Below are 23,146 nucleotides of genomic sequence, written 5' to 3' on the forward strand. Positions count from 1 at the left end.
GAAGCACTTTGAATCACCTTGTTGTTGAATTGTGCTATACAAATATACTTGCCTTGTCTTGCCTTGCCTTACATTGTCGGGCATTCGCACCTTGTCTTACCCGCTTTTTACAAACTATAGTCAGACATCCACACCTTCTTGCAGCTGAACCACCTCCGCTTACTGTTTTGATCATGTATGGTCTGGCAATACTACCTTTTCTTACCCGTTTGTGAGTAATTATGGCTGGACATTCACACCTACTTTCAGCAGAACACCACCTCTCTCGCTTTTGATGATGTATGGACCGGCATTCTTACCTTTTCTAACACATTTTTCAGCAATTATGTTCGGAGATTCACACCTACTCACAGACGAACAACTCCGCTCCCGCATTTGATGGTGTATAGTCGGGCATTCTCACCCTTTCTCATCAGCTTTTTGCAAATTATGATCTGACATCCACACCTACTTGCAGTCGAACAGTTCTGCTCCCGCTTTTGATTATGTTTGGTTGGATATTCGAACCTTTTCTTAACTGCTTTTTACAAACTTTGGTTGGACGTTCACACCTTCTTGTAGCCGAACACATCCACAGCTGCTTTTGATGATGTATGGTTGGGCATTCGCACCTTTTTTTTACCCATTTTTCAGGAATTATGGGTGGATATTCACACCTTCTTGCAGCTGAACACCTCCTCTCCCACTTATGATCATGTGCGGTTTGATTTTAGAAATTTTTACTTTCATGTTTTCTAGCAATTATTGATGGACATTCACACCTTCTTGCAGCTGAACACCTCCTCTCCCACTTATGATCATGCGCGGTTTGATATTAGAAATTTTTACTTTCATGTTTTCTAGCAATTATTGATGGACATTCAGACCTTCTTTGCAGCTGAACACCTCCGCTCCCGCTTTTGATCATACATTGTCGGGCATTCATAACTTGTCTTACCAGATTTTTACAAACTTTAGTCGAACATTCACACCTTCTTGCAGCTGAACACCTCCGCTCCCGCTTTTGATGGTGTAAAGTCGGGCTTTCGAGCCTTTTCTTACCCGGTTTTTAGAAATTATGGTTGGATATTCAGACCTTGCAGCCGAACACCTCCGCTCCCTCTTTTGATCATACATTGTCGGGCATTCGCACCTTGTCTTACCCGCTTTTTACAAACTATAGTCAGACATTCACACGTTGCAGCTGAACCACCTCCGCTCCCTGTTTTGATCATGTATGGAGTGGCAATACTACCTTTTCTTACCCATTTGTGAGTAATTATGGCTGGACATTCACACCTACTTGCAGTCGAACAGCTCTGCTCCTGCTTTTGATTTTGTTTGGTTGGATATTCGAACCTTTTCTTAACTGCTTTTTACAAACTTTGGTCGGACGTTCACACCTTCTTGCAACCGAACACCTCCGCTTCCGCTTTTGATGGTATATATTCGGGAATTCGAACATTATCTTACCCGTTTTTTACAAACCATGGTCGGACTTTCACACCTTCTTGTAGCCGAACAACTCCACTCCCGCTATTGATTGTGTACAGTCGTGTAGTTTAACCTTTTCTTACCCGCTTTTTACCAACTATGGTCGGACATTCACACCGTCTACAGCGGAACACCTCCGCTTCCGCTTTTGATGGTGTATAGTCGGGCATTCGAACCTTTTCTTACCCGCTTTTTACAAACTATGGTCGGACATTCAAACCTTCTTGTAGCCGAAAAGCTCCGCTCCCTCTTTTGATCATACATTGTCGGGCATTTGCACCTTTTCTTACCCGCTTTTTACAAACCATGGTCGGACTGTCACACCTTCTTGTAGCCGAACAGATCTGCTCCCGCTATTGATTGTGTACAGTCGGGTTTTTTTAACCTTTTCTTACCCGCTTTTTACCAACTCTGGTCGGACATTCACACCTTCTTACAGCGGAACACCTCCGCTCCCTCTTTTGATGGTGTATGTTCGGGCATTCGAACCTTTTCTTACCCGCTTTTTACAAACTATGCTCGGACATTCACACCTTCTTGTAGCCGAACAACTCCACTCCCGCTATTGATTGTGTACAGTCGTGTAGTTTAACCTTTTCTTACCCGCTTTTTACAAATTATGCTCGGACATTCAAACCTTTTTATAGCCGAACACATCCACTCCTGCTTTTGATGATGAGTGGTTGGGCATTCGAACCTACTTCTTGCCCGCTTTTCATTAATTATGGGTGGACATTCACACCTTGTCGCAGCCAAACACCTCCGCTCACTGTTTTGATGGTGTATGGTTGGACATTCGCACCTTTTCTCACCCGCTTTTTGCAAACTATGGTCAGCAATTCACAGCTTCCTCTCCACCATACTTGTATGGTGGGATATTCACACCCACTTGCATCCGAAGACCTCCGCCCCCACTTTTGTTGATATTTAGTCGGTCATTCGCACCTTACCCGCTTTTGGCAAACTATGGCCTTCTTTCAGCCAAACACCTCTGATCTCACTTTTGATGATGTAAGGTTGGGCATTCAGACCTTGCTTCACCTGCTTTTCACCAAATATAGTCGGACATTCACACCTTCTTGCAGCGGAACACTTCCGCTCCACCTTTTAGTGTTCTATCACACCTTTTTTTCACCGCATTTTATAGATTATGGTTGGAAATTCTCAACCAATCTATCCGAAGACCTCTCCTCCCGCTTTTGTTAATATATTTGAACTTTAGTCAGACATTCACACCTTCTTGCAGCTGAACCACCTCCGCTCCCTGTTTTGATCATGTATGGTCTGGCAATACTACTTTTTTTTACCCGTTTGTGAGTAATTATGGCTGGACATTCACACCTACTTTCAGCAGAACACCACCTCTCTCGCTTTTGATGATGTATGGACCGGCATTCTTACCTTTTCTAACACATTTTTCAGCAATTATGGTCGGAGATTCACACCTACTCACAGACAAACAACTCCGCTCCCGCATTTGATGGTGTATAGTCGGGCATTCTCACCCTTTCTCATCAGCTTTTTGCAAATTATGATCTGACATTAACACCTGCTTTTGATGATGTATGGTTGGGTATTCGCACCTTTTTTTTACCCATTTTTAAGGAATTATGGGTGGACATTCACACCTTCTTGCAGCTGAACACCTCCTCTCCCACTTATGATCATGTGCGGTTTGATTTTCGAAATTTTTACTTTAATTTTTTCTAGCAATTATTGATGGACATTCAGACCTTCTTGCAGCTGAACATCTCCGCTCCCGCTTTTGATCATACATTGTCGGACATTCATACCTTGTCTTACCAGATTTTTACAAACTTTAGTCGAACATTCACACCTTCTTGCAGCTGAACACCTCAGCTCCCACTTTTGATGGTGTAAAGTCGGGCTTTTGAGCCTTTTCTTACCCGGTTTTTAGAAATTATGGTTGGACATTCAGACCTTGCAGCCGAACACCTCCGCTCCCTCTTTTGATTATACATTGTCGGGCATTCGCACCTTGTCTTACCCGCTTTTTACAAACTATAGTCAGACATTCACACGTTGCAGCTGAACACCTCCGCTCCCGCTTTTGATGGTGTAAAGTCGGGCTTTTGAGCCTTTTCTTACCCGGTTTTTAGAAATTATGGTTGGACATTCAGACCTTGCAGCCGAACACCTCCGCTCCCTCTTTTGATTATACATTGTCGGGCATTCGCACCTTGTCTTACCCGCTTTTTACAAACTATAGTCAGACATTCACACGTTGCAGCTGAACCACCTCCGCTCCCTGTTTTGATCATGTATGGTCTGGCAATACTACCTTTTCTTACCCGTTTGTGAGTAATTATGGCTGGACATTCACACCTACTTTCAGCAGAACACCACCTCTCTCGCTTTTGATGATGTATGGACCGGCATTCTTACCTTTTCTAACACATTTTTCAGCAATTATGGTCGCAGATTCACACCTACTCACAGACAAACAACTCCGCTACCGCATTTGATGGTGTATAGTCGGGCATTCTCACCCTTTCTCATCAGCTTTTTGCAAATCATGATCTGACATTCACACCTACTTGCAGTCGAAAAGCTCTGCTCCCGCTTTTGATTATGTTTGGTTGGATATTCGAACCTTTTCTTAACTGCTTTTTACAAACTTTGTTCGGAGGTTCACGTCTTCTTGAAGCCGAACACCTCCACTTCCGCTTTTGATGGTGTACAGTCGGGCATTTTAACCTTTTCTTACCCGCTTCTTACCAACTATGGTCGGACATTCACACCTTCTTGCAGCTGAACACCTCCGCTCCCGCTTTTGATGGTGTATAGTCGGGCTTTCGAGCCTTTTCTTCCCCGGTTTTTACAAATTATGGTTGGACATTCAGACCTTGCAGCCGAAAACCTCCGCTCCCTCTTTTGATCATACATTGTTGGACATTCGCACCTTGTCTTACGCGCTTTTTACAAACTTTAGTCAGAAATTCACACCTTGCAGCTGAACCACCTCCGCTCCCTGTTTTGATCATGTATTGTCTGGCAATACTACCATTTCTTACCCGTTTGTGAGTAATCTTCTAAAAGGTCATACCTGTCATTTTTTCCATTGAAACCATAAATATTTAAGAGGTTAAAGTCTTGCCCCATAAAATTCAAGTGTGCTAAAAGTGCCCGTCCGTCTCGCACCAGAACATGCGGATTTTTAATTAGAATGGCCACACCATCATTTTTAATTTGATTTGAGCCACTCCATATCGATAAATTGGGCCACATTTCCTCCCATTGTCTATGGTTTTTCAAAAAAGGTAGTCCACATTCTTGTATTAAAAACACATCTGATTTTATGGAGTCTAAGAAGGATATAATACTCTGGGCTCTTGTCTTTGATTTCACACTTCTCACATTTAGTGTTGAGAAGGTGAGAACCATTAAAAGGATAAAGGAAAGTAGGTATGTCATTTTCGTTTTTCTAAGTTATCAAAACAAATTACACACTCAGGTTATTTCTTGGGAAACTAGCTCTCCTTTTCGGACTCTCGTGTTGGCCTCTGATGCAATGTTGCATTTAACTTTGAGTCCCTGGGGGTTGATTGCAGAGCTAAAGGGAATCAGAGGACAACTCAGATGCCGTCCTCCTCGGCTGTTGACCTTCGGGGAGGTGAGTACCTTCACTAGACTCACCTGTCTGCTCTTCCTCCTCATTTAGCTTAGCTCCACCCTCTGCCTGTGAATTCTCACAGACTTCAGCACTGAGTGGTGAGGCCTCTACAGGCCCCTCTCCTTTTTGCTCCTCACTTCCAATCCAAGCTTTTAGCGGGAAGTTTGAATTTATTGGGTCAACCTCTTCACTTTGTTCACCAACTGCCACCTCTGGTCCTTCTCTTTGTTGGCTTGACTGTGGCTTTACCGTCTTTAATTTGTTGGCAAAAGATTTAGGGCAATCTCAGAAGAGGTGATTTAATTCTCCACAGAGATTACATTTCCTGCCATTTGGACACTCTCCAAATGTGTCCCCAATTTCTCTGCACTTCCAACATATCACCTTGGTACAAGCCTCAACCAGGTGCCCATGCTCACCACACTTGCGGCAGAGCTTGGGCTGCCCCTGGTACTGGATGTAACCTCGGTTTTCGAGGTGGCCAGAGTGTCACTTTGCATCTCCGCCCACCCGCTGCACTGAGCACTCTTCAGCCCTTTTAAATGGTATAACTTTGCACTCCCGCACGCTCCAGCGAGCACCATTCAAGCAACAACTTTGCACTCCAGCTTCAAACATCGGCACAGTCGCAACAAGTAAGGCAACTCTACTCAGAGAAGTCACTCTGCACAGTAACAAGATTTCTTTTGCACAGACAGAAAGGGCTTCACCCGCAAAGGTAAAGCCTGCCAAAAATAGCAACAACTCATTAGTGCTGCTCTCCACGGAAGTCTTTAGTAAAAGGCGAAAGACTTGTACATTATGAAGAGAAACCAGAGTACGATTATCTGTCACTGCGGGAGCAGGGCATCAGGCTAGTTGGCATAGCCACCTTCCCCATGGTGAGCTTTGCTTGGTTGAGACGCTTGCTCCCCCTCCTTGCTCCTCGGCTGACCAAGTAGGAAAAATCGGGCCCTATTCGATGGCTGCCTTGTCTTTTACTCTGTGCAAAAGACAAGGCAGCCACAAACACCACGGGAACACCGTATTGAGGCTTTGTTCTGACCGCTCATTCAGTGTCGCGTTTCTTTCAAGCAATTCTCCCGGTTAGCCCGCACTCGGCTCGCCCCCAGAGCTGTGTTAAAGTCTACTTCGCATTCACTCTCTTTTCTCAGCAGACTAAAAGAAAGTTTCATCTTGGGCTCCCTGAAACTTCCATCCTGCACCACTGTTTGCTTTTTCACAAGAGCAGAGAAGAGCGCACCGTTCCCAGCGGCACTGCAGTACCGGGTCGATGCTTGGAGTGAACGGAGCAAGCTCCTTTTTCAACTCCTATTGCTAAAAATCAATTTAATATGTAGTCCTCGTACAAAGGCCATATCAGATATTAAACTGATAAGAACAGGTACTACACTTGATCTTAGCCAAAAGGCCGAGAAGCGATATCTGTCCACTGGTTCACGTCCAAGGGCCCTTCCTGGCACAATGCGCACTTGTAGCGGTGTTCTTTTTATGGCCATAGGTGGCCAGAGTGTCACTTTGCACCTCCGCCCACCCGCTGCACTGAGCACTCTTCAGCCCTTTTAAATGGTATAACTTTGCACTCCCGCACGCTCCAGCAAGCACCATCCAAGCAACATCGGCACAGTTGCAACAAGTAAGGCGACTCTACTCAGAGAAGTCACTCTGCACAGTAACAAGATTTCTTTTGCACAGACGGAAAGGGCTTCACCCGCAAAGGTAAAGCCTGCCAAAAATAGAAACAACTCATTAGTGCTGCTTTCCACGGAAGTCTTTAGTAAAAGGCGAAAGACTTGTACGTTATGAAGAGAAACCAGAGTACGATTATCCATCACTGCGGGAGCAGGGCATCAGGCTAGTTGGCATAGCCACCTTCCCCATGGTGAGCTTTGCTTGGTTGAGACGCTTGCTCCCCCCCTTGCTCCTCGGCTGACCAAGTAGGAACAATCGGGCCCTATTCGATGGCTGCCTTGTCTTTTACTCTGTGCAAAAGACAAGGCAGCAACAAAAACACCACGGGAAAACCGTATTGAGGCTTTGTTCTGACCGCTCATTCGGTGTCGCGTTTCTTTCAAGCAATTCTCCCGGTTAGCCCACACTCGGCTCGCTCCTAGAGCCGTGTTAAAGTCTACTTCGCATTCATTCTTGTTTCTCAGCAGACTCTTGGGATTTTATCTATAAAATGAATTCCTTCACTCAAACTATGTTAAAACTGCTTTGTCCTTCATATTTACCATGTCTAGAAAGATTTAAACAAAAAAAACAACGTTGTACTTTGCAGTAAAAGACAGAGCAAATCTAAAGTTTCATGAATCCGAGAATAAGCTTACTTTCATGAGTTCTTCACGATTTGGGATTTTGCTATAAAATGAATTCCTTCACTCAAACTAAATCGCTAATCTGTTACATGTAAGGCAGATGTCAAATTCACCGAAATAGGATCTAAGGGTATTCGGCCAATCGAGCTGTAGCAGCTTCGGTAAAAGAGTATAAGTTGAAGAGTTTGTGAATAAAGGTGTGCGCACACATAGTGAGCTGTAGGAAAATAGGCAGGGAGCAATGCCGGCTGGGGTATATGTTCTTGTATGTTGTCTGACTGTTTGATTTGAATGTGTTGTGTAAGTGTCCCGTTGAATGTTACATGTTTGGGCTTTGACACGCTTCACTGTGGTTGTTAACTGTGTGGTGTGTCCTGAAATGTTATATGTTTGGGCTGTGTGACATGCTTAATGCTTGTCAGTAGCTACCCACTTATTCATATATAGCAACTGACAACATAAGAAGTCCGGACATACTTTGATAGTAGTTGTAGAAGTATCCTTATTGATAATAGATAAACTAATTCATAGTGATAGAACAGTAGATGAACAGGTGCCTGCACATGTCTCACGAAAATAAAATGGGTGTATGATTGCTGACGGCAGAGCAATACTGCCAAACTTATGAGTTCTTGTGGCAAACTTGATTCAGTGTCTTGACGTGTATACGCTGTTTCGCTGACTTGATTGTCACAAGAAACAAAGTGTGTTTGATAAGATCCGACCATTTTATTACGGGAGGATCAGTATCAGTATTCGGCTGCAAGTAGGTGTGAATGTCCAACCATAATTTGTAAAAAGCGGGTAAGAAAAGGTTCTCATGCCCGACTATACATTAACAAAAGCGGGAGGAGAGGTCTTCGGATGAGAGTGGGTGAGAATTTCCAACCATAATCTATAAAATGCGGTGAAGAAAAAGGTGTGAATGCTACATAGAACACTCAAAAGTGGAGCGGAAGTGTTCGGCTGCAAGAAGGTGTGAATGTCCGACTATATTTGGTGAAAAGTAGGTGAAGCAAGGTCTGAATGCCCAACCTTACATCATCAAAAGCGAGATCAGGTGTTTGGCTGCAAGAAGGCCATAGTTTGCCAAAAGCGGGTAAGGTGCGAATGACCGACTAAATATCAACAAAAGTGGGGGCGGAGGTCTTCGGATGCAAGTGGGTGTGAATATCCCACCATACAAGTATGGTGGAGAGGAAGCTGTGAATGGCCGACCATAGTAAAAAGCGGGTGAGAAAAGGTGCGAATGTCCACCATTATACACCATCAAAACAGGGAGCGGAGGTGTTTGGCTGCGACAAGGTGTGAATGTCCACCCATAATTAATGAAAAGCGGGCAACAAGTAGGTTTGAATGCCCAACCATACATCATCAAAATAAGGAGCGGAGGTGTTTCGTTGTAAGAAGTTATGAATGTCCGACCATAGTTGGTAAAAAGCGGGTAAGAAAAGGTTAAAATACCCGACTGTACACAATCAATAGCGGGAGCGGAGTTGTTCGGCTACTAAAAGGTGTGAAAGTCCGACCAAGTTTTGTAAAAAGCGGGTAAGAAAAGGTTCGAATGCCCGACAATTTATGATCAAAAGAGGGAGCGGAGTTGTTCAGCTGCAAGAAGGTCTGAATGTCCATCAATAATTGCTAGAAAAAATTAAAGTAAAAATTTTGAAAATCAAACCGCACATGATCATAAGTGGGAGAGGAGGTGTTCAGCTGCAAGAAGGTGTGAATGTCCACCCATAATTACTGAAAAATGGGTAAAAAAAAGGTGCGAATACCCAACCATACATCATCAAAAGCAGCTGTGGATGTGTTCGGCTACAAGAGGGTTTGAACGTCCAACCAAAGTTTGTAAAAAGCAGTTAAGAAAAGTTTCGAATATCCAACCAAACATAATCAAAAGCGGGAGCAGAACTGTTCGACTGCAAGTAAGTGTGAATGTCAGATCATAATTTGCAAAACAACAACTATACAACATCAAATGCGGGAGCGGAGTTGTTCGTCTGTTAGTAGGTGTGAATCTCCGACCATAATTGCTGAAAAATGTGTTAGAAAAGGTAAGAATGCCGGTCCATACATCATCAAAAGCGAGAGAGGTGGTGTTCTGCTGAAAGTAGGTGTGAATGTCCAGCCATAATTACTCACAAACAGGTAAGAAAATGTAGTATTGCCAGATCATACATGATCAAAACAGGGAGCGGAGGTGGTTCAGCTGCAAGAAGGTGTGAATGTCCGACTAAAGTTCAAATATATTCACAAAAGCGGGAGGAGAGGTCTTCGGATGAGAGTGGTTGAGAATTTCCAACCATAATCCATAAAATGCGGTGAAAAAAAGGTGTGATAGAACACTAAAAGGTGGAGCAGACGTGTTCCGCTGTAAGAAGGTGTGAATGTCCGACCATAGTTTGTAAAAAGCGGGTAAGAAAAGGTTAAAATACCCGACTGTACACCACCAATAGCGGGAGCAGGGTTGTTCGGGTACAAGAAGGTGTGAAAGTCCACCCATGGTTTGTAAAAAGCGGGTAACAAAAGGTTCGAATGCCCGAATATATACTATCAAAAGCGGAAGCGGAGGTGTTCGGCTGCAAGAAGGTGTGAACGTCCGACCAAAGTTTGTAAAAAGCAGTTAAGAAAAGGTTTGAATATCCAACCAAACAAAATCAAAAGCGGGAGCAGAGCTGTTCGACTGCAAGTAGGTGTGAATGTCCAGCCATAATTACTCACAACCGGGTAAGAAAAGGTAGTATTGCCAGACCATACATAATCAAAACAGGGAGCAGAGGTGGTTCAGCTGCAACGTGTGAATGTCTGACTATAGTTTGCAAAAAGCGGGTAAGACAAGGTGCGAATAACCGACAATGTATGATCAAAAGAGGGAGCGGAGGTGTTCGGCTGCAAGGTCTGAATGTCCAACCATAATTTCTAAAAACCAGGTAAGAAAAGGCTCGAAAGCCCGACTATACACCATCAAAAGCGGAAGCGGAGGTGTTCGGCTTCAAGAAGACGTGTACCTCCGAACAAAGTTTGTAAAAAGCAGTTAAGAAAAGGTTCGAATATCCAACCAAACATAATCAAAAGCGGGAGCAGAGCTGTTCGACTGCAAGTAGGTGTGAATGTCAGATCATAATTTGCAAAAAGCTGATGAGAAAGGGTGAGAATGCCCGACTATACACCATCAAATGCGATAGCGGAGTTGTTCGGCTTTGAGTAGGTGTGAATGTCCAGCCAAAATTACTCACAAACGGGTAAGAAAAGGTAGTATTGCCAGACCATACATGATCAAAACAGGGAGCGGAGGTGGTTCAGCTGCAAGAAGGTCTGAATGTCCGACTAAAGTTTGTAAAAAGCGCGTAAGACAAGGTGCGAATGCCAGACAATGTATGATCAAAAGAGGGAGCGGAGGTGTTAGGTTGCAAGAAGGTCTGAATGTCCAACCATAATTTGTAAAAACCGGGAAGAAAAGGCTCGAAAGCCCTACTATACACCATCAAAAGCGCGAGCAGAGGGGTTCAGCTGCAAGAAGGTCTGAATGTCCATCAATAATTTCTTTAAAACATGAAAGAAAATTTTCGAATATCAAACCGCACATGATCATAAGCGGGAGAGGATGTTTTCAGCTGCAAGACGGTGTGAATGTCCACCCATGGTTTGTAAAAAGCGGGTAACAAAAGGTTCGAATGCCCGAATATATACTATCAAAAGCGGAAGCGGAGGTGTTCGGCTGCAAGAAGGTGTGAACGTCCGACCAAAGTTTGTAAAAAGCAGTTAAGAAAAGGTTTGAATATCCAACCAAACAAAATCAAAAGCGGGAGCAGAGCTGTTCGACTGCAAGTAGGTGTGAATGTCCAGCCATAATTACTCACAACCGGGTAAGAAAAGGTAGTATTGCCAGACCATACATAATCAAAACAGGGAGCAGAGGTGGTTCAGCTGCAACGTGTGAATGTCTGACTATAGTTTGCAAAAAGCGGGTAAGACAAGGTGCGAATAACCGACAATGTATGATCAAAAGAGGGAGCGGAGGTGTTCGGCTGCAAGGTCTGAATGTCCAACCATAATTTCTAAAAACCAGGTAAGAAAAGGCTCGAAAGCCCGACTATACACCATCAAAAGCGGAAGCGGAGGTGTTCGGCTTCAAGAAGACGTGTACCTCCGAACAAAGTTTGTAAAAAGCAGTTAAGAAAAGGTTCGAATATCCAACCAAACATAATCAAAAGCGGGAGCAGAGCTGTTCGACTGCAAGTAGGTGTGAATGTCAGATCATAATTTGCAAAAAGCTGATGAGAAAGGGTGAGAATGCCCGACTATACACCATCAAATGCGATAGCGGAGTTGTTCGGCTTTGAGTAGGTGTGAATGTCCAGCCAAAATTACTCACAAACGGGTAAGAAAAGGTAGTATTGCCAGACCATACATGATCAAAACAGGGAGCGGAGGTGGTTCAGCTGCAAGAAGGTCTGAATGTCCGACTAAAGTTTGTAAAAAGCGCGTAAGACAAGGTGCGAATGCCAGACAATGTATGATCAAAAGAGGGAGCGGAGGTGTTAGGTTGCAAGAAGGTCTGAATGTCCAACCATAATTTGTAAAAACCGGGAAGAAAAGGCTCGAAAGCCCTACTATACACCATCAAAAGCGCGAGCAGAGGGGTTCAGCTGCAAGAAGGTCTGAATGTCCATCAATAATTTCTTTAAAACATGAAAGAAAATTTTCGAATATCAAACCGCACATGATCATAAGCGGGAGAGGATGTTTTCAGCTGCAAGACGGTGTGAATGTCCACCCATGGTTTGTAAAAAGCGGGTAACAAAAGGTTCGAATGCCCGAATATATACTATCAAAAGCGGAAGCGGAGGTGTTCGGCTGCAAGAAGGTGTGAACGTCCGACCAAAGTTTGTAAAAAGCAGTTAAGAAAAGGTTTGAATATCCAACCAAACAAAATCAAAAGCGGGAGCAGAGCTGTTCGACTGCAAGTAGGTGTGAATGTCCAGCCATAATTACTCACAACCGGGTAAGAAAAGGTAGTATTGCCAGACCATACATAATCAAAACAGGGAGCAGAGGTGGTTCAGCTGCAACGTGTGAATGTCTGACTATAGTTTGCAAAAAGCGGGTAAGACAAGGTGCGAATAACCGACAATGTATGATCAAAAGAGGGAGCGGAGGTGTTCGGCTGCAAGGTCTGAATGTCCAACCATAATTTCTAAAAACCAGGTAAGAAAAGGCTCGAAAGCCCGACTATACACCATCAAAAGCGGAAGCGGAGGTGTTCGGCTTCAAGAAGACGTGTACCTCCGAACAAAGTTTGTAAAAAGCAGTTAAGAAAAGGTTCGAATATCCAACCAAACATAATCAAAAGCGGGAGCAGAGCTGTTCGACTGCAAGTAGGTGTGAATGTCAGATCATAATTTGCAAAAAGCTGATGAGAAAGGGTGAGAATGCCCGACTATACACCATCAAATGCGATAGCGGAGTTGTTCGGCTTTGAGTAGGTGTGAATGTCCAGCCAAAATTACTCACAAACGGGTAAGAAAAGGTAGTATTGCCAGACCATACATGATCAAAACAGGGAGCGGAGGTGGTTCAGCTGCAAGAAGGTCTGAATGTCCGACTAAAGTTTGTAAAAAGCGCGTAAGACAAGGTGCGAATGCCAGACAATGTATGATCAAAAGAGGGAGCGGAGGTGTTAGGTTGCAAGAAGGTCTGAATGTCCAACCATAATTTGTAAAAACCGGGAAGAAAAGGCTCGAAAGCCCTACTATACACCATCAAAAGCGCGAGCAGAGGGGTTCAGCTGCAAGAAGGTCTGAATGTCCATCAATAATTTCTTTAAAACATGAAAGAAAATTTTCGAATATCAAACCGCACATGATCATAAGCGGGAGAGGATGTTTTCAGCTGCAAGACGGTGTGAATGTCCACCCATAATTCCTGAAAAATGGGTAAAAAAAGGTGCGAATGCCCAACCATACATTATCAAAAGCAGCTGTGAATATCAGATCATAATTTGCAAAAAGCTGATGAGAAAGAGTGAGAATGCCCGACTATACACCATCAAATGCGGGAGCGGAAGTGTTTGGCTGTGAGTAGGTGTGAATGTCCGACCATAATTGCTGAAAAATGTGTTAGAAAAGGTAAGAATGCTGGACCATACATCATCAAAAGCGGGAGAGGTGGTGTTCGGCTGCAAGAAGGTGTGAAAGTCCGACCATGGTTTGTAAAAAGCGGGTAAGAAAAGGTTTGAATGCCCGAATATACACCATCAAAAGTGGAAGCGGAATTGTTCGGCTGCAAGAAGGTGTGAACGTCCGACCAGTTTGTAAAAAGCAGTGAAAAGCGAGAAAAAGCTTTTCGTTAGTTTTGCATGATTTGGGATTTTGCTTATAAAATGCATTCCTTCACTCAAACTATGTTAAAACTGATTTGTCCTTCATATTTACCTTGTCTAGAAAGATTTAAACAAAAAAAAACCCCAACGTACTTTGCAGTAAAAGAAAGAGCAAATCTAAGATCTAAAAGTTTCAGGAATCCGAGTATAAGCTTGCTTTCATGAGTTCTTCACGATTTCGGATTTTGCTACAAAATGAATTGCTTTGCTCAAACCAAGTTAAACCTGCTTTGTCCTTCCATATTTATCAATGTCGAGATAGATTTAAACAAAACAAAGAAAACACGTTGTACTTTGCAATATAACAAATAGCAACACTGAAGGATCAGGAATCCGAGAATAAGCTTTTCATGTGTTGTGCATGTTTTGAGATTTTGTTTTAAAATGAATTCCTTCACTCAAACTATGTTAAAACTGCTTTGACATTGATAAATATGAAGACAAAGCAATTTTAACTTGGTTTGAGCAAAGCAATTCATTTTATAGGAAAATCCGAAATCATGCAGAACGTATGAAAATAAGCTTATTCTCGGATTCCTGTTCCTTCAGTGTTGCTCTTTCTTCTACTGCAATATACAATGTTGTTCTTTGTTGAAGTCGATCTAGACATTGATAAATATGAAGTTAAAAGCAGTTTTAACATAGTTTGAGTGAAGGAATTCATTTTATAGCAAAATCCCAAATCATGCAGAACGTATGAAAAGAAGCTTATTCTCGGATTCCTGTTCCTTCAGTGTCTCTCTTTCTTCTACTGCAATATACAATGTTGTTCTTTGTTGAAGTCGATCTAGACATTGATAAATATGAAGGACAAAGAAGTTTTCACTTGGTTTGAGTGAAGGAATTCATTTTATACATAAAATCCCAAATCATGCAGAACGTATGAAAGTAAGCTTATTCTCGGATTCCTGTTCCTTCAGTGTTGCTCTTTCTACTCCTGCAATATACAATGTTGTTCTTTGTTGAAGTCGATCTAGACATTGATAAATATGAAGGTAAAAGCAGTTTTAACATAGTTTGAGTGAAGGAATTCATTTTATAGCAAAATCCCAAATCATGCAGAACGTATGAAAATAAGCTTATTCTCGGATTCCTGATCCTTCAGTGTCTCTCTTTCTTCTACTGCAAAATCTAATGTTGTTCTTTGTTGAAGTCGATCTAGACATTGATAAATATGAAGGTAAAAGCCGTTTTACCATAGTTTGATTGAAGGAATGTATTTTATAAGCAAAATCCCAAATCATGCAGAACTCATGAAAAGCTTTTTCTCGGATTTCTGAACCTTTCTTTCTTTTACTGCAAAATACTACGTTGTTTTTTGTTCAAATCTATCTAGACATTTATAAATACCAGCCGAACATCTCTGCTGCCGCTTTTGATAATTTATGGTTTGGTATTCTTACCTTTTCTTACCCGTTTGTGAGTAATTATGGCTGGATATTCACACCTTCTTGCAGCCGAACACCACCTCTCCCGCTTTTGATGATGTATGGGCTGGCATTCTTACCTTTTCTAACACATTTTTCAGCAACTAGGGTGGGACATTCACACCTACTCACAGACAAACACCTCCGCTCTCGCATTTGATGGTGTATAGTAGGGCATTCTCACCCTTTCTCATCAGCTTTTTGCAAATTATGATCTGACATTCACACCTACTGCTTTTTACAAACTATGGTCAGACATTCACACCGTCTTACAGTGCAACACCTCCGCTCCCGCTTTTGATGGTGTATAGTCGGGCATTCAAACCTTTCTTACCCGCTTTTTACAAACTTTGGTCGGACATTCAGACCTTCTTGTAGCCGAAAACCTCCGCTCCCTCTATTGATCATACATTGTCGGGCATTCGCACCTTTTCTTACCCGCTTTTTACAAACCATGGTGAGACTTTCACACCTTCTTGTAGCCGAACACATCCGCTCCCGCTATTGATTGTGTACAGTCGGATATTTGAACCTTTTCTTACCTTCTTTTTACCAACTATGGTTGGGCATTCACACCTACTTACAGCGGAACACGTCCGGTCTGTCTTTTGATGGTGTATGTTCGGGCATTCGAAGCTTTTCTTACCCGCTTTTTACAAACTATGCTCGGACATTCAAACCTTCTTGTTGCCGAACACATCCACTCCTGCTTTTGATGATGTATGGTTGGGCATTGGAACCTACTTGTTGCCCGCTATTCATTAATTATGGGTGGACATTAAAACCTTGTCGCAGCCAAACACGTCCGCTCCCTGTTTTGATCATGTATGGTTGGACATTCGCACCTTTTCTCACCCGCTTTTTGCAAACAATGGTCAGCAATTCATAGCTTCCTCTCCACCATACTTGTATGGTGGAATATTCACACCCACTTGCATCCGAAGACCTCCGCCCCCACTTTTGTTGATATTTAGTCGGTCATTCGCACCTTACCCGCTTTTGGCAAACTATGGCCTTCTTGCAGCCAAACACCTCTGATCTCGCTTTTGATGATGTAAGGTTGGGCATTCAGACCTTGCTTCACATGCTTTTCACCAAATATAGTCGGACATTCACACCTTCTTGCAGCCGAACACTTCCGCTCCACCTTTTAGTGTTCTATAACACCTTTTTTTCACCGCATTTTATAGATTATGGTTGGAAATTCTCAAACACTCTCATCCGAAGACTTCTCCTCTCGCTTTTGTTAATATATTTGAACTTTAGTCGGACATTCACACCTTCTTGCAGCTGAACCACCTCCGCTCCCTGTTTTGATCATGTATGGTCTGGTAATACTACCTTTTCTTACCCGTTTGTGAGTAATTATGGCTGGACATTCACACCTACTTTCAGCAGAACACCACTTCTCTCGCTTTTGATGATGTATGGACCGGCATTCTTACCTTTTCTAACACATTTTTCAGCAATTATGGTCGGAGATTCACACCTACTCACAGACGAACAACTCCGCTCCCGCATTTGATGGTGTATAGTTGGGCATTCTCACCCTTTCTCATCAGCTTTTTGCAAATTATGATCTGACATCCCTCCCTCCTGAGCTGTCACCTTATCGTGGTGGGGGAGTTTGCGTGCCCCAATGAGTCCGGGAGCTATGTTGCTCGGGGCTTTAAGCCCCTGGTAGGGTCACCCAAGGCAAGCAGATCCTAGATGAGGGACCAGACAAAGAACAGCTCAAAAGACCCCTTATGATGAACAAAAAATTTGGACCTCGTGATCCCTTGCCCGGATATGGGACACCGGGGCCTCCCCCCGGAGCCAGGCCCGGGGGTGGGGCCCGGCAGCGGGCGCCTGGTGGCCGGGTCTGTGCCCATGGGGCTCGGTCGGGCATAGCCCGAAATGATGACGTGGGTCCCCCTTCCGACGGGCTCACCACCCGTGGGAGGGGCCAAGGGGGTCGGGTGCGATGTGAGCTGGGTAGCGGCCGAAGGCAGAGGCCTTGGCGGTCTGATCCTCGGCTACTGAAGCTAGCTCTTGGGACGTGGAATGTCACCTCTCTGTTGGGGAAGGAGCCGGAGCTGGTGCGCGAGGCTGAGCGGTTCCGGCTAGATATAGTCGGACTCACCTCGACGCACGGCTTGGGCTCTGGAACCAGTCCTCTTGAGAGGGGTTGGACTCTCTTCCACTCTGGAGTTGCCCGTGGTGAGAGGCGCAGAGCAGGTGTGGGCATACTTATTGCCCCCCGGCTGTGTGCCAGTACATTGGGGTTTACCCCAGTGAACGAGAGGGTAGCCTCCCTCCGCCTTCGGGTGGGGGGACGAGTCCTGACTGTTGTTTGTGCCTATGCGCCAAACAGCAGTTCAGAGTACCCACCCTTTTTGGAGTCTCTGGGGGAGGCACTGGAGAATGCTCCTACCGGAGACTCCCTCGTTCTGCTGGGGGACTTCAATGCTCACGTGGGCAATGACAGTGAGACCTGGAGGGGTGTGATTGGGAGGAACGGCCCCCCCGATCTGAACCAGAGTGGTGTTATGTTGTTGGACTTCTGTGCTGGTCATGGACTGTCCATAACGAACACCATGTTCAGACATAAGGGTGTCCATATGTGCACTTGGCACCAGGACACCCTTGGCCACAGTTCGATGATCGACTTTGTGGTTGTATCATCGGACTTGCGGCCGTATGTCCTGGACACTCGGGTGAAGAGAGGGGCGGAGCTGTCAACTGATCACCACCTGGTGGTGAGTTGGCTCCGCTGGTGGGGGAGGATGCCGATCAGACCTGGCAGGCCCAAACGTATTGTGAGGGTCTGCTGGGAGCGTTTGTCAGAATCCCCCGTCAGAAGGAGCTTTAACTCCCACCTCCGGCAGAGCTTCAACCATATCCCGGGGGAGGTGGGGGACATTGAGTCCGAATGGGCCATGTTCCGTGACTCCATTGCCGAGGCAGCTGATCGGAGTTGTGGCCGTAAGGTGGTCGGTGCCTGTCGTGGCGGCAACCCTCGAACCTGCTGGTGGACACCAGTGGTGAGGGAAGCCGTCAAGCTGAAGAAGGAGTCCTATCGGGCCTTTTTGGCCAGTGGGACCCTGGAAGCAGCTGATAGGTACCGACAGGCCAGACGGGCTGCGGCTTCGGCGGTTGCTCCTCAGCCTCCCTGGTAAGGTCTATTCGGGGGTATTGGAGAGGAAGATCCGTCGGATAATCGAGCCTCGGATTCAGGAGATGCAGTGTGGCTTTCGTCCTGGCCGTGGAACAGTGGACCAGCTCTATACCCTCGGCAGGATCCTGGAGGGTGCATGGGAGTTCGCCCAACCAGTCTACATGTGTTTTGTGGACTTGGAGAAAGCGTTCGACCGTGTCCCTCGTGGAGTCCTGTGGGGGGTGCTCCGGCAATATGGAGTGCCGGACCCCTTGATAGGGTCCGTTCGGTCTCTGTATGACCGGTGCCAGAGTTTGGTCCGCATTGCCGGCAGTAAGTCGGATACGTTTCCGGTGAGAGTTGGACTCCGTCAGGGCTGCCCTTTGTCACCGATTCTGTTCCTAACTTTTATGGACAGAATTTCTAGGCGCAGCCAGGGCGTTGAGGGTGTCCGATTTGGCGACCACAGAATCGGGTCTCTGCTTTTTGCAGATGATGTGGTTCTGTTAGCGTCGTCAGGCCGTGACCTTCAGCTCTCACTGGAGCGATTCGCAGCCGAGTGTGAAGCGGCTGGGATGAGAATCAGCACCTCCAAATCCGAGACTATGGTTCTCAGCCGGAAAAGGGTGGAATGCTCTCTCCGGGTCGGGAATGAGATCCTTCCCCAAGTGGAGGAGTTCAAGTATCTCGGGGTCTTGTTCACGAGTGAGGGACGAATGGAGCGGGAGATTGACGGGCGGATCGGTGCGGCGTCTGCAGTGTTGCGGGCTCTGCACCGACCCGTCGTTGTGAAGAGGGAGCTGAGCCAGAAGGCGAAGCTCTCTACTTACTGGTCAATCTACGTTCCCATCCTCACCTATGGTCACGAGTTGTGGGTAGTGACCGAAAGAACAAGATCGCGAATACAAGCGGCCGAAATGGGTTTCCTCCGCAGGGTGTCTGGGCTCTCCCTTAGAGATAGGGTGAGAAGCTCAGTCATCCGGGAGGGGCTCGGAGTAGAACCGCTGCTCCTCCGCATTGAGAGGAGTCAGATGAGGTGGCTCGGGCATCTGGTTAGGATGCCCCCTGGGCGCCTCCCTGGGGAGGTGTTCCGGGCACGTCCCACTGGGAGGAGACCCCGGGGAAGACCCAGGACACGCTGGAGAGACTATGTCTCTCGGCTGGCCTGGGAACGCCTCGGGGTCCCCCCGGAAGAGCTGGAGGAAGTGGCCGGGGACAGAGACGTCTGGGTTTCTCTGCTCAAGCTGCTGCCCCCGCGACCCGACCCCCGGATAAGCGGCAGATGATGGATGGATGGATGGATCTGACATCCACACCTACTTGCAGTCGAACAGTTCTGCTCCCGCTTTTGATTATGTTTGGTTGGATATTCGAACCTTTTCTTAACTGCTTTTTACAAACTTTGGTTGGACGTTCACACCTTCTTGTAGCCGAACACATCTACAGCTGCTTTTGATGATGTATGGTTGGGCATTCGCACCATTTTTTTCCCCTTTTTTCAGGAATTATGGGTGGATATTCACATCTTCTTGCAGCGGAACACCTCCTCTCCCACTTATGATCATGTGCGGTTTGATTTTCGAAATTTTTACTTTCATGTTTTCTAGCAATTATTGATGGACATTCAGACCTTCTTGCAGCTGAACACCTCCGCTCCCGCTTTTGATCATACATTGTTGGGCATTCGCACCTTGTCTTACCAGATTTTTACAAACTTTAGTCGAACATTCACACCTTCTTGCAGCTGAACACCTCCGCTCCCGCTTTTGATGGTGTAAAGTCGGGCTTTCGAGCCTTTTCTTACCCGGTTTTTAGAAATTATGGCTGGACATTCAGACCTTGCAGCCAAACACCTCCGCTCCCTCTTTTGATCATACATGGCAAATGGATTTAATTTTAACAAGTCAGGGGTGAAACTGTTCACCTCCAACATATTTTATTTCCTACGTCATCCATCTGTGCTCGGGGCCAAGGCTGAGATAAACAAGGAGTTATCTCATAGAGAGGAACAAACAAATCCCAGCAGAAACCTTGAGGAGGAACTCCATCTGCCCCCACCCAAGAGGAACTTTGGAAAGGAGAGACATCAGAGGCAAGAAGAGAGGTCTTTATTTGCCCCAAACCCTCTCAACAGCACTAATGACCAGGACCAGGGACCAGGACCAGGACCTTCCCCAGCCCCCCAAACCCCTGACAGGTCATTGTGCTCCTCACCCTCCCTTTCTCCCTCCTCCTCCCCTCACCTGAAATTCACTGAGGAGATGATGGAACGGGTCAATGCTGGGCTTAGATCTACCCCCCAGCCCAATCCCTTTTTATCCCCCATAAACCCCCCACCAAAGCGGCCAAAGGTTCCCCGCCGAGCCCCGCCCCTACTAGAGCAGCCGAAGCGACGGAGCCCAGCCCCACCCCCTTCTGTCCCTTCACGCTGCCACCATGTACTGTCTCCGCAGTCTGATGTGTGATGTGTGAGGGGTCCAGGCTGTGTGAATTCTGACAGTCGTGACTTTTCCCAGGACAAGCTGGGACCCTGTTTATTAGAAGATCTTAAAATTTCTGTACTTTTAGGTGACAGAAGGAGAAATGTGACCCAGTCAAAACACAGAGAGTTGCACTCAAAAAGATCTTTAAATAAAGTAAACATACCTTGTGTGCCACAGACTGCACCCAAACACGAGGGGGCAAATAATACCTCTAAAACACTTAAGTTGGCTTTATTAAATGTTAGGTCTTTAGCTGGGAAAACATTCTTAATTGATGATTTTATCACTGAGCACACCCTGGATTTTATGTTTTTAACTGAAACTTGGTTGGAACAAAATAACAGTGCTGCTGTTCTTATTGAGTCAACCCCTCCTGGTTACAGTTTTATCAGCGAGGCCAGAGTGAGCAGGAGAGGAGGAGGGGTCGCAGTCTTATTCAATGAATCCTTTCAATGTAAGCAGTTATCTCCTGGAAGTTTTCAGTCCTTTGAATATATGGCTATACAGGTGAAGGCCTCACCCAGTGTCCTGTTTCTGAATATTTACAGGCCCCCTAAATACTGTTCAGATTTTTCTGAAGACCTCAGTGAACTGCTGTCTATGATCTGTGTTGATTTTGACTGTATAATTATTGTTGGTGATTTTAACATCCATATGGACAATCCTCAGGACAGAGGGACTAAAGACCTGAGTAACACTCTGGACAACTTTGGGCTGACTCAGCATATAACAGAGCATACGCACAATAGGGGGCACACTCTAGACTTAGTGATCTCCAAGGGTCTAAGCATTTCAAAGATTACTGTGTCTGATGTGGGCCTGTCTGACCATTCCTGTGTTTTCTTTGAGAGTACGATTTCAGTGCACACAAATGTCTCAACAGCAGTGATCTCAAAACTGAAAACAGTAGTAAGATCTTTAACCAGGTTTTCTCCTTAGCACCTGCCCTGTCTGGGGGTTCAGTCAGTGAGCTCGTCAGTAGCTTTAATACTAAAATGTTAAATGTTATGGATACTATAGCTCCCATTAAGGTGAAGGTTATCTCTGGAAGGAAGAAGTCTCCATGGCGAAATTCCACACTGGTGAAAAATGGGAAAAGAGTGTGTCGGAAAGCTGAGCGCCGATGGAGAAAAACAAATCTCCAGGTTCATTATGACATCTATAAAGAGAAACTTCACTCTTATAATTTACAACTGAGGAATGCAAGGAAATCCTACTTCCCTGACATCATCACCAAAAACAGTCATAATGCTCGGGCCTTATTTGCTACAGTTGACAGGCTAACAAACCCTCCTGTGTCAGTGGCAAATGAACTCCATTCCACCATGGCCTGCAATGACTTTGCCAAATTCTTCATAGACAAAGTCCAAAATATTAGACAAGCAGTTGGTACATCAGCAGCAGGTTCAGCATATGTACTGTGTCCACCGAAAACCGGTTTAAACACCATGACACTATTTCAACCCATTAACAGTAAAGACCTGGAGGACATCTTACGTCACCTGAAGTCCTCCTCTTGCTGTTTAGACATCCTACCAACAGGTTTTTTCAAAGGGGTCTCAAAGACTTTGGAGTCAGACCTGTTACTGATTGTGAACCTGTCCTTAACGTCAGGTGTGTTTCCAGAGCCACTAAAAACAGCTGTAATTAAACCTCTGCTGAAAAAGGACAATCTTGATAAGACGCAAATGAACAACTACAGGCCCATCTCAAATCTCCCATTTTTAAGTAAGATCATTGAAAAAGCGGTTTTTCAACAGCTTAATTACTTTTTAACACAAAATAACTGCTATGATACCTTCCAGTCAGGCTTTAGACAGCACCACAGCACTGAGACTGCTCTGACCAAAGTGTTTAATGACATATGTCTGAATACAGACAGTGGAAAAATGTCAGTCTTAGTTTTACTGGATCTCAGTGCTGCCTTTGATACAGTTGACCACAATATATTACTCAAACAACTGGAGAACTGGGCTGGTCTTTCCGGAACTGTACTAAACTGGTTCAAAACATACTTAGAGAACAGGAAGTACTTTGTGTCAATAGGTAACTTTACATCTGAGCAGACAAGAATCACAAGTTCCCCAAGGTTCCATCCTGGGACCTCTTCTGTTTAACATCTACATGCTCCCACTGGCACAGATTATAAAAAACAACCAAATAAACTACCATAGCTATGCAGATGACACACAGATGTATATAACAATGTCACCAGGAGACAGAGGGCCTGTACAGGCCCTTGGAAAATGCATTGAGGAGATTAATGACTGGATGTGCCACAACTTCC

The 23,146-nt window shown here is 45.2% G+C and overlaps 3 non-coding genes across 3 annotated transcripts; all 3 read right to left on the bottom strand.

Moving 5' to 3' along the window:
• Positions 1-5,814: 5,814 nt before the first annotated feature.
• Positions 5,815-5,928, bottom strand: LOC140308320 (U5 spliceosomal RNA). The gene has a single exon (XR_011916278.1). It is a non-coding gene; the product is annotated as a U5 spliceosomal RNA (small nuclear RNA).
• Positions 5,929-6,339: 411 nt separating this feature from the next.
• Positions 6,340-6,530, bottom strand: LOC140308080 (U2 spliceosomal RNA). The gene has a single exon (XR_011916058.1). It is a non-coding gene; the product is annotated as a U2 spliceosomal RNA (small nuclear RNA).
• A 285-nt stretch (positions 6,531-6,815) lies between these two features.
• Positions 6,816-6,929, bottom strand: LOC140308208 (U5 spliceosomal RNA). The gene has a single exon (XR_011916176.1). It is a non-coding gene; the product is annotated as a U5 spliceosomal RNA (small nuclear RNA).
• Between the last annotated feature and the right edge of the window lie 16,217 nt (positions 6,930-23,146).

This window comes from Leuresthes tenuis, unplaced genomic scaffold (genome assembly GCF_036924035.1).
Source record: "Leuresthes tenuis unplaced genomic scaffold, fLeuTen1.0.hap1 SCAF_5, whole genome shotgun sequence".
NCBI classification, from domain to species: Eukaryota; Metazoa; Chordata; class Actinopteri; order Atheriniformes; family Atherinopsidae; genus Leuresthes; species Leuresthes tenuis.